This window comes from Phalacrocorax carbo, chromosome 2, assembly GCF_963921805.1.
Source record: "Phalacrocorax carbo chromosome 2, bPhaCar2.1, whole genome shotgun sequence".
Classification (NCBI taxonomy): Eukaryota; Metazoa; Chordata; class Aves; order Suliformes; family Phalacrocoracidae; genus Phalacrocorax; species Phalacrocorax carbo.
Window position 1 is genome coordinate 50,078,503 of NC_087514.1, and position 13,048 is coordinate 50,091,550.

A 13,048-nucleotide genomic window follows, 5' to 3' on the forward strand; every position below is an offset into this window, starting at 1 on the left:
GTGTCATGGTGATGAGTGAAAAATATAAGAGTACAGGTAAAAGAATGCGGCACTAGTAGAAAGAAGTCAAAACCAGAGAAGAAGCAGTAGGAATGACCAACTATGAATGGAGGGAAGTTCCAAAAAAGCTGACTGCAGGTCAGAAGGGGGCAAAAAGGGAATCCCATTTTATCTACAATGAACCCTGCAAAGATGTTAGAGGAAGGAAGCGGAGAGGCATCCAGTCAGACAGCAAACACAACACCCGTATTTTCTGCTGTGCCATCTGTTTCTACATCTTGCAGTGCATTGCTACATACAGCTGCTGCCACCAAATGCCCAGCTAATTTTAGGGTACTCATCTGTGCTTGAGCTTGGGTAAGTAGTCTCTCAGCCTTCATTTGTAGGAGGTGACACATGAGCTTTCCCACCTGCTGTAGATTTCCTGACAATGTCCCTTGGGAGACCATAAAGGCAGCTATGCAGTTGTGGGATGAGAAAGAAGGGTTGTATAATTAATTAAAAACTGCTAGGTTGTCAGCAGCATTGGCTATAGTAAGCAGGTTTTTTTCAGCCTGGGGAGGGTTTGACTTGCAAAATAAATAATTAAAAAAAACCTTTGACTGGAATAGTCCAGTATATTCATTAATGTTTGTGTAAAGAAGTGAAGGAGGGTACAGCAAAGCGTGTGAACAGTACAAAATAGCATTGTTACAGCAAAAAAAAGGAAATACCTGTTTTAGGAATATAGACTGTGCTACGTGTCTGGTCAAGGGAGCGCCTTACTCTTAGGTAATAGAACTTGCTGCTGGAGGAACAAGAAGTTGCATCCTGGGGATGTGTGTAATCTGTATCTATAGGACTTTTGTTTGTTTTCTTGCTTATCCATATGCATTGTGTAGGGGATGAAAGGGGAAGGGGAGTTGCTGTCTATATTTTCAATGGCACTGTGACCTCAGCCAGATGTGTGTGTGGAGAATGACATAAGTTGTACCAGGAAACAGGTGAAGGAAGGATAAATTAGATGGTAACTAGGCCAAGGTTTGGTGTGTGGACCAGTGTTTCTCCAGATTTGAATCTTTGGGTTGGGAAAGGCCTGAGAAGGAGACACTTGAACCCAGAAAAAATGCTGGTAGTCAAAGTTGAAGGGAAGCAAACTGACAACAAAATACTGACTTGGCTATAGACTGATCAGTTCTAAGTTGGTGTGCCTGTGGAAAATAATAAAAAAGAAACCTTCATCTTAGTCTCCTTGATGAAAACCACCTGCTGATGGAAACGGAGATTCAAGTTAAATAAACAAGAGTCTGTATTAAAGAAAAAGGATTCTACTAAGAACGTATCATAATGTAAACTAAGAGTGTACCTTCACCTTGAACGCTGTTTACAATTCTGGGCGCAACACTTCAAAAAGGGTAATACTAGAAAGCAAATGGGTCCAGAGAAGGGCAAGCAAAAAAATATCAGAGGAATAGCAAGATGTCTACTGTGTGCATAGCGATTATAAAGGTGAATGCTTTAGAGGCAAACAAATAAATTATGACATAGCAGAAACATATCCAATACTGACTAGAACAGAGGAGGTCAGGCAGAGCCACCTGTTTGCTTCCGTAATAGAAAAATACAAAGGCACCATAAGGTGAAAAGAAAACCAATTTAAAACTGTTAAAAGGACGTATTTGGAAGCATGCTATTTAGCATGCAGCTGTGTATGAACTGCTGTAAAACATGATGGAAGAAAAGGGATTAATAGGATTCCAAGGAAGACTTAAGACCAGATCTCCAATGGTATTTAGGTGGCTAACTCCTACTGAAGTGCACATAGTAATTTCAATTAGCTATGACGAGCTCAGTTTTGGGAGGTTCTGAACATGCTGCCTATAATCCAGCAAGACACATGCTTTGCTCTCAGCAGGTAAATAGTGTCCCTGATGAGTGCAGCAGAAATTACACTCCTGAAGTTAAGCACACACTTACATTCTTTGCTGGACTGGTATAAGCATGTTCAGTATTGAGCTTTTTTCCATAAATAAAATGCCCACAATTATTTATCCCAGGGGAAAAAAATTGCTTCACTGAGCAAACAAATACCCAACAATCTGCATACTTTAAACAGCAACAATAGCACTCATATAATAATGTACAAGGCCTGACTTAGATATGAGGAAGAATTGAGCACCAGCTGGAAATACATGCTGGTTGTTTATTCCGCTGACAAGAAAGACGTTACATAAAAAAAGATCTTTTAGCTTAAAGCCGCATTTCACTGTCTGACACTCTATTTCGGAAGAAATGAATAGTCTCTTGTCAGTATGCCTTAGTGAAAAAAAAAAAAAGAGAAGCATTTTTTAAAAAATACACCCACACCTAGAATATTTAGAAAGTGAAATACATGAATCAAGTACAGTAAATAGTTTAGGAGACTCGAAGCTTGGGTTCATTGCTGTAGAGAGATGTTAGTATTAGTTACATGATATGTGTTCCTCGGTAGTGAAACGAGCTGCCCTTCCTCCACTACCCTTCAGCCCTGTATGCCTGCTCCCACACTCATTCAGATGTACCAGCACAACTGCTTGTGGGATCGTTTTGTGGACCAGATTAGGGAGATCTGCATTGAAAAGCAAACAAACAAACAAAACCAAGGACAAAAGCCGTTTTTTTTCTGGAGGTTTTCTTTTCGCCCTGGACCGTATCAAGGGTCTGAGACACAGAGTGTTCCACAAACAATTGCATTGCCTCTGTCAAGGAGACAGCAAACTGCTGTGGAGGGGCAGCAGCTGGGTCAGGGCAGCACAGAGAAACTTCCCAAGGCAGTTTTGTCAGCAAAAATAACATTTAATTGCCCCACAAGTCTCTCTCTGGAGTCACAGCAGGATTTAATTCCAAAGTTGATATTTATCCCATCTCTCTGTCTTTGCACTTTTATACTTGTGTATATAAATTTATAAAAATATAATATGTGTGTGTGTCTATGTCTGCATTTGGAAAATATTAAGTTAGTGTCTCATTAAGATGTGAGATTCGTTTTCCTTGATAAAAACAAAACAAAACCAAACCACACAGGCAAATTGATGTGTTTGGAGACAGATTTAAAAATGCCTGGGGAAACACACGGCAATGTTTGTGAAGACCTGGGCAATAGACTCCTAGCTGCCTGCCACATGCACATTCCTCTGATGTGAATGGGCACTTAAGTATGGGGCAACAGCCCATAAGCATGGGCAAAGAAGCAGATGGCAGGTCTCTCTGTTAATATGGAGAATTCAAGTGATCCCAAACATTTTGTCCTGCTTTTAGTCCCATGATCTGAAACTGTATTAGAATGTGGTGAAGTGCCAACGGCTCCATTTTAGGGATGAGGAATCTGAAGATAGGCCTGATCAGCTACTACCCATTTTCTGACAGCTTCTATGTACTTGCACCAAACCACCCATTCTTCCCTGCTGGCTGAAGTATGTCCTGTGTCTGTCAGCAAGGTTCTCTGTAGAGCTTCGGTGTGCTGAGGTGCAGAATCAGTTTGTGTACAGCCCTCCTCCCTATCCCCAGGATAAATGGCAACACAATCTGCCCAAGAAGATGAAATAACTGATGGATCTATAAACAGTATTTGGGTCTCCAGGCTCCAAGATAGCATGCTATGTGCTGGCCTGTGCCAGTCGCTCACTGGAATATCTCATGAGTAAAGTTTTCCTGAGTCCTGATGAGAATTGCATCCTTCTTTAGACTTTTAGATGCTTTGCACTTTAATGCGGTTAAGAAGCTTTAATTTTGGGGGTTGGGTTGTTTTATTTTTTTTCATTCTAAATCTTCTTAATATTTTGTTACCTGGGGAGCTTCATTAACATTCACCTGTCTGAAAATGATTGGGGAACTGAAATGCAAATTACTCCCATACAATGCAAATACATGGCGTTTTGCAAATGAACCTTGCAAGACTTATGCACATGTAAAAGCATATTCCTGATGCAGTGGCTATAGTCGATTAAGCCGGTGATGACCATAATATGATATCTTGTATGTCAGAGGTTAATTGTTCTTGCCGTTTTTGTCTTCATCTCAGCAGGTGCTCCTATGCACCACCATCTCCTTTCTTCTTCTCTCCTGGCCAGCGACAACACCAGTTGGAAAAAGCTGGCTAGTTTGCTATCTTGTGTCAGATGTGTTAAATGCTGGGTGGCTGAAGGTAGCAGCTCCCGTCACTCCAGGGGAATATGTTGAATACCTGGGGACTGGTTTTGGCCCCTGGACTTCTGTGCTGTGTAGTATCTAGCTTTGCTTTTTTCCTTACTTCTCCATGCAACTAACAACAGACTTGGAGGGGCATCTTGTGAACTTTATGATATAGGCGCTGCCCCAAGGTTTCTTGCCTTCAGATTGCATTTCAGTCTTCACTCACACCTCTGAATTAAAATTGTGATGCTTCAGTGCTTCAAATACAATAGGCATTCCACAGACAAAGGAATGAGCAGCTGTTCCCTGGAAAAACTTAAAAAAACCAAATAGGTATCCAGCCCCCACTGAAGGGCCGACCTTCAAATATAATTGTGCGCTGACATATGAAAGCAAGGAATGTACCATCTTTATCTGCCAATATAATTTATTTCCAGCCACAGCTCTACCTGACCACTGTTAGATACACTCATTTTATTCTGCGCTGTACAGCAGAAATGGGATGGGGGATAATGAATGGATAAACGAAGGTTTACAAAATCATGCTGTGGATGCTGTGGATAAGATGAATGCAGAACTGTTACTGACAAAACTTGCAATATTTGAACTACGGAGCACTCATGAAATGTTACTAGGAGATGGGCTTAAGACAGATGAAGGAAAGTACTTTTTATATGGCATTAATGACCTGGGATTTGTCGCCACAGAGTTTGTAGCGGCAGGTATTTTCAATGGGTTTAAAAAGGGATGAGACTGATTCATGAACCACAGGTCTATAAGCAGATGCTAAGAGGACTGGGATGCAAAGAGGACAGGGATGCACCCTCCGACATGTTCCACAATTCTGGAGCTAAGGGGTAGGATTGGAGAGAATGGACTGCAGATAGTGGTCAGGCTTGGTTGCTCTCCCTAAACAACACTGACACTAGATTTTTTGCTGACAGATAGATCTAAGGGGAACGGTTGACTCCACCACCCCCCCTACCCCCCCTTCTAGGTTGGCTTTGAAGTTCCTCTAATCTTCTGAGATAGCACAGGCTTTTTCCACTTTTTCCTCTCTATAAACACTCCTGACTGATATAACTGATCTATATATCTGGGTTGCCACCTTGAGTTCCTCAGTCTCACTTCTTAAGTACATAAGAGTATCCTTAAAAGATTGGTGGAAGAGTGTCCACAAGTACAGCCTGAGCAGTACTCCCTCAGTTTCTGCAAAATGGGTCGCAGAGTCTCCGTGTACTTGTTGCACCTCCAGGGACTGAAAGAGATTATGTATTAAAATGTTAGAAATAATGCATGTAAATACCAATTTCCAGAATTAATTTCTGCTTCTCAAACAATACCATCCTCACCAAACTCATGAAAAATTTCACACATTAATACTTAATAAATGGACCCAAATCTTCCAGGGTGATGTAATGTATTTGTTTAGAATGTCCCCATAAATAGACCCATCAAAATACTTTGAATTTGCATACATTGTTGTGAAAACTGATATCATACGCAGTCAGCGCCGTGATTATGAAACTGAATCATCAGTGTGCAGAAACAAGAACTTTTGCATTTAATCAATAAAGGGTAGAAATCTTCAGCTCTAGTATTTTTCACAAAGCCTTTCTGACTCCTCAGTAACAAACCTCAAGGGAGACCTACAAATCCCTTCAAATAATAAGTCTAGAATTAGAATTTGTAACTCCTCTGGATACTAAAAAGGCAAATAATGAAGATATTACACTATGTGCCATTACAATTTGCCATCCGACATTATTTGCATGGACATGAATTGTTTCCTTTTTGTGCCTGTTCCGTAAGATCTGTCAGCTCTCTCCCTGCTAATGTGTGTCACATCTCTGTTAGTGCTTTCCTCTCAAGTGATCTAACCAATTAGCAAAATTAGATTAAGCTACGAGCAAATAGATTTAACTTGTTTTTAGCTTTCTTTTTGAAGCAATGCTTCTTACGAGATCTCATAAAAGAACTCCAAAGTCTGTACTGACTTTTTGTCTCTAATATCAGATATAAGATAAAAGTTCATGGAGCCCTACATCTTAACACAGTGCTGGAGAAGGTAGTCAATCTTAACACTTACATTTTGAAGTGCCAGGAGCAACAGGGTTTTTTTCAGATTACATTGATGTGGAATTTTTGATGGTGCATCAGCATCAAGAAAATATATTTCCATCTTTGGCTTTTTCATAAGAGCAGGAAGATGACTTATTCTGCCTGCTGATCTGTCATCTTTGCTGGGACTGCCAAGTGTATCGATTCTCATATGCTTATCTCCATTGGGACAAACAATTCAGTTAAAGGCTATTACAAACACCTGTAAACTAGTAACAGGTTTTGGTAACTAATAATTGCCTATGCTGAAATATATAGCAAAAAAGAAATTATTTTCTAGTGTAGTTTCCACATCCTGTGCTATACTTTATAGATAAGGTTTCTGTGACTTAGAATTTAAAACTCCAATTGATGTATAAAATAGTGTAAATAAAATTTTCATGCGGAATATCTTGAAGTTGAAATACGCCTTTTGACCTCACTAGGCTTTGGATAACATTTGGTGGTCATTTAAGAAATAACCCCCCCACCTTTTAGATATATGCACATATGAACTGGGTCCTTATATAGCCACTGCTTTGTGGCCTTTCACTGGAAAAAGCAGAATGGACTGGGAAAAACATAGGTTTCTTTTACACCATAGAAATAACTTCCAGTGTTTCTTAGATGCCTCTACTAGTATAAGCAATATGGGAAGAGATTTCATTTTTAAAAAGGTCACAGATCACTGTTTTTAAGTGAAGGACCTCCCTTGGAAATGTAGTAGGCATATTTCACTAAGATATGTTTCTAAAGAATGTATTTAAGGAGTGATGAAAACACTCTTTAGTCTTTCCCAATCTGTGAAGGCAGCTGCTTTGGGAAAGGGAATGGTAGCAAGGGAGAGGGAGGGAGAGGGAGGAAGAGGGAAGAAAAAACCACTGTGCCAAATAACTTAATATCATTGTCTCTTTGTTTTTTTTTTTTTTTCTCATTGTGTTTTTATGCATTTACTTTGAAACTAGTTTGCTTGGTGGACTTTCCTGGCTGTGTCTGAGCTGAATGTTACATCAAGCAGCCCAGCCCAGCAGTGGTCTCATGGCCCCGTCTGATATTCCCTTTGTGCGCCAGGCAGAGAGAGATTTTGTTTCATGCATCATTCATAAACTCACTGCTGGGATTCTACAAGTCACTACATCTCCCAGTCCTATTGCAGAAACTTAAAACAAAAAGAGATGACTGTACGGTCTTCTTTTGTGGAAATTGCTCACAGGTGCCACATCATAAGCCGTTGCTGATGGCAAAGACGACACTTATTTTGAATAAAAGGTAAAAAAGTAGCTATTTACTATTGGGCCCATGTCTTGAAAGTTTTGTTCAGTCACATTGTGTGCTGTCTTGCGGTGTTATTTCACATGCTGGCAGAGGAGTCACCTGTATCCCCAGCACAAAGAAGAGGAGAAAACAAAATCTATCCTTTATGTGGAAAGCTGCTACTTGAGAACTTCTGCACATCACTTAATCTTCCAATCAATCAAAACCTTTTCTTTTACCCAGCTAAGTCACAGCCAGACCTCCTTCCCCTCAAAATCAGCCTATTCTTTGCATCTATTGGGCTTCTTTCCTCTCTTTTCTCCTCTTGCATTGCTCCACAGTGGGTGGTAGATCCTTTCCTCCTGTTCTTTCCACCAACTGGAACAACCATTCTGTGACTGATTGAGTTGGGCTCACTTCATATGTGGTCTGATGGGACATCTATTTTCATTGGCCTATGCCTCCTTTACCAAGTAAAAAATAATAAAAAACCCAGTAAAACTTTCATTCCTGAACTTCTCTGCATCCCCCCTCCTTTCATTCAGATGAAAACATCTGAAAAACCAAGATGTTGCTGCAATCACACTTACTTCTAGCCTAGACCAGGTGTGAGATCCATTGTAACAAAGGATATTTGTATTTGTGCTGATAAATGTAGCCCACAGAGACATATTTCTGGTAATGGCATGTATAATCCATCACAGTGAATTTTGGAGCAGGACCTCAGGATGGGTGATGAATCCCGGGCTGAAGCAACTTATAGCAAGGCAAATGTGTGCTCCGATCTGTTGCCCAGAAATTGTTCCCTACAGATGGCTAGTCACATCTTTCACTGTGTTTTCACCTGATTAGGCAGGAATATAGGAAGTCCCTGATGCAGATCCCATTCAATCAAGTGAAATGAAACAGGAATTTGATGGCACCCAGGAGAAAATTCCCATATTCAAATTTCTGACTTCACATTCCTCAAAGTTCCCCATGGATGGAGGGACATTAGCAATGAGCCTTGCTGCCTTTCCCAGTGATTGCCCCCTCATCTTAGCCATATGATTGCTTTTGCTTATCTTACCCAATTTGTGCATAAATGTTAAAGGATTCAGGACTGCAGCAGAACTCTTAAACATGCCATGTTTTTCATAACAGTCTTCGAATCTTTTTAATAACATCTTCCTCTGCTGACCTCCATAGAACTTGAAATAGATGCACTTTTCAATACACTACTATGCAGCATAATATAATACAAAGTTCACCCCAAAAGCCAGCTGAAGTGTCTTGGTGTCTAGTGTAGTATAACTAAAGAAGCCTTCTGAAATAAACCAAAATGATGAATGTGTCAGGGAGCAGAAGCTCAGGAAGATGGCCTGCTCCTCTCTTGCTCTTCATTGAGGCTAAGGTAGCAGTTTTTTCCTGTTAGGGAGCTAATAAGGACAAAAATAATAATAGAACTAGTATTTGCTTTGTGCTACCTTGACCTTTCTGCACTTTTCACTCGATGACCACTGAAGGAATTTAAAGCCAACATGTTCACACCACTGATGTTACGTTACCAAGAAACCCAGACAGACATTCAAGAGCACAACTGCATAGTTTTTTCCTTTTTTTTCCTCTAGCTCACTTTTATCTCAGGTCTGTTTGGGGAAGGAATAGCAATGGTCTTGAATAATGAAGAGACACATCCAGCTGAACCTTCAGGCAGTTATTTTTCAGGTCAGATTGAAGGATGTGATTGAATATTATTTACACTGTGCTGAAGATTAAGTTTTGAAGTGCACTATTTTAAGTATTTTTCTAATTAGTCTTCCACCGCATTTTGGGATAGATGAAATATTACTTGGATACTGGTTGTCTGTAGTATCATGTAGCTTCTGAACTGAATTCTGTTTTCTTTACAGGCAAACTCCTTCTTACACTGTGGATGAATTAATGTTTTTTGACAGAACTAATAAAAATAAAGCAAGAATGGGGACGTGCATGGGGGGTGGTATGCTGACAGATATTATGTTTCCCAACATGCAGTGGAACTTGCTGTGTGCATTTGTTTGTGTACAGTATGGTTTTTATTGCTGTCACAATGAGCCAAGGGTGATAATGCTCCAGGCAAATCGGTACAGAAGAATTCATGCCATGAGTGAGACACCTCCACTCATATGTGATATTAAAGGTATGAGAATTTTTTTGTGTGATGGTAGAATGATATCTTCTGCTATCATATAGGTCTTTCATTGCAAGTACCTGTGCAATGTCGTTAAAGGTTTATGTGAAGGCTGTGTTTTGCTCTAAGTAACTGCCTTGTTCCTGAGTGTTCCGCCACATGTTGCAAAATGAAGATGTTTAGCCCTTTGCCCTATGAATTACCAGCAGCCTTTCACTCAGCTCACATCTAATTACTGTGCAAGTCTTTTCCTGTGGGTCTCTGGACCTCATTCTGTGCTGGTGTTTCCCCTTGTGGAACAATTTGCATAATGCAAAGTATCAAAAAGTGTCATTTTGCTTTAGTCTGCTTCTGTTGAGGTGTAAATAGCCACTCAAGATGTAAAGCATGGGGTATTCACCATTCCTTCCCCACACCGATTCAGAACCTCAATGACTCTTCAGGCAGATGGATCAACATTTTTCATGAGGGAAACTGAAGGGCAAAAACCACTACAAACTAATGTCTAGAAACACTAGAAGCTACTACAAATGCCTCCTTAAGGCTTGTATGGTATGTGAGGCAACTGGATTTTTTCATAAAGTAGCAATTAAAACAAAGTACATCCTCAGTATAAGCAAAATCTCCATACAGGAGCTTTAACCCAACCTATTCTTTCTATCGTGTTTGTTACTTCTATTTGCCACAGCCAAAAGAGAAACTGTTGGGGGTCTTTGGTGGAAAACTCATTTGCTCTGCAAAAGGACACTGTAAAATTAATTCATTTTAGGTCTGCTTTTATTAGTTGTTCAGGGGACTTAATAATCCCTTTTAAATTTTGTAAAGGATGGGCAGAGAAAGGAATTACTCAGAAGGTCTCAATTTCTGTCATCGTAGCTCAGTTGACTTGCTTCCTCCAGTAGCTACACCGCATCAACTGCTTGCCAAACAGCCTGTCTTCCCTTCATTACAATTTTCTAAGTCTGTCCCTTACCTCCTGAACTCTTTAGCATTTTATCTGGAGGACATACCAGTTCAAGGCAAGGGACAGGACTGTAAAGCTTTCCCTCCCTGAAGAAATTTAACCTTTGTGCTGGATTGACACATCTCTGCTCTTAAAATCATTTTATACCTAAACTGTGTCCAATTCAAATCCCCTGAGCCCCAGTATTTCAGTCCTGAGGGAAGGGGGATAATTTACATCTAATTTTGGGAGGAGTGGGAGGAACGGTGCCAAGAAAGATGCCAATTATGAATGGGACAAGCTGTTTTTCACCTGCTTGTTGAGGCATATGCATAGGAAAATCCTTAGCTGCTGTAAATTAGCGTAATTCCACTCACATCCAGAGAACTCTCTCCATTTTCATTATCTGGATCTTTATTTTCAGGTACTGAGTGCATTGCACAATTTCCTCTGTGAGGTAATTTGCATTCAGGCATGCTCCAGCTGCACGGTTCTATAATGTTTATACGCCTGTCATAAAATGCTGAGTGAACAATACAGGGACTAAACAGGAGCATATTAAGAAGAGAAAAGACTCTGGATGAAGTGCAGGCCTCACACAGATATTGTTAATGTGTTAAAACTGCTTTATTACTATTTTTAGTTATTTCTTAGCTAGACATAGACAGCCAGGCAAAGAAGTAGGCTCTCCAAAAAATTAGAAGAAATTTAAAAAATAAAGCTATAGCACAGCTGCTTTTTTCCTGCTGCAAGAGCTGAGAGAAAAAACGCACTTTGAGGCTAAGTTTTTCAATGTAGAGGAAATAAAATAAAAGGAGACAAGGACAGTACACAAAAACCTCAGTGCGTGCAACAAGGTTAACCCCGAAGGACAAAGATGTTCCCCAAAGTCCATGAAACATCTTCTTGCCACCTAGTCTATGTGTTTTACTCCAAAAAGCAGAACAACTGATGAGAGAGGAACTGGGAGGTGAAAGTGAAACTGTCAGAAAGACCAAGCGAAAGTAGCCCTTGAGATGAGAATGGGAAAGAAACAAAGCAAGAGAGAAGAAGCACTAGGAAACCTTCTGTTCCTTTATGCAGACAGTCGCCTGCAGCCTCCCTCTCTGCCAGGGTCTGAGGCACACTGAATTCTGGCCGTCAAAAGCAGCCTAACCAAAACCTTTCAGAGACATCAGATGATCTACCCTGCTGGCTTCTGGTCTTAGGTGGGATTTTATGAAGCTGTCATTTGAAAGCCACTGACGATGAGACATGATGAGTTAAAGAGAGTCATCATTTAGAGCTCCAAGTGGTTTTAACACCTGGGTTATGAAGTTTACTAGAGAAAAGCATTATTAACCGTTCAAGCACTGTCACACTGTCTTTTGTCCTTCAGTTAGATGTTTAGCCTTCTGATGAAGGGTTAGTAGCTGTTAGTGCAGCAGCCCCTAATACAGGTAAAGTTGAATTTCAGAAATAATATATTAGGCAGCACTCACACTTTGTTAAAAAGTGTTAACCTAGAAAAATAGATCAGTCCTTCAGAGTGTTAAGGAACCAAGCATAAATAATCTTGGGTATCAAAAGACCTTTTTTGTTCTTTACTGTTCAGATTGCAACATTGCTGCCTTCCAAGGAAGGAGCAGAAACAGGCTCTGCCATTCAGTTAACCAGTTACAAAGCTCAAGTAACTGAGAGCTTGAGAACAGCCCACATTCTGGGAATTACTCCTGCAAGATACTCAATGGATATTTATGGACAGCAAATGCTGCAAAACAAAGCCAGGTTATTAAATTGAAAAGCATGTATTTCTGTAAGAAAATATACATAGATGCAAAAGTTCAAAATGGTTGAGAACTACTGAATTCTGAGTTTGAACTGCTACCGTTGAGAATCAATCTAAGAAAATTTAGGAAGGCAAAAGATTTTAAAGAAAGAGAGCGCAGATTCTTCAGATAAACATTTAAAGCCCTGTTCCAGCTGGCTCTAGGGAGCATGTCTTTGTGCCTTTGCAACCAGAGTCAGCCAAATAGACATTAAACAGTAATAGACATTACACATTGCTGAGGGACTACGAAGGATTTGGGCATGGGGGGAGGATGAACATAATGCGCCCAAACAAATGGGTTACACAGTCTATGTCTGAGCTCAGAGACATTTTATTCAGGCTTAGTTCAAGCTAGCACCAGAACTTGAAGCAATATTCCTGCATCAGTGTGTCACTGAATGCAGACAAATAGGTGCTGTGAACTGACAGAGCCTTACAGCTTTCCAATCCCAGCTAGTGTCCTCACACGGCGTGACACTGCACCCTGTGAACATGCCACCTTGAATCAACAATAGTTGAAGGGGTAGGAGTGCAGCACAGAAGGACAATAACAAGGGAGGCCACTGTGCCTTGCAACACGCCTGGGTTCACCCTTCATCTGCCGAGCACACTGATGTCACTGAAAAAGACAATTTTTTTT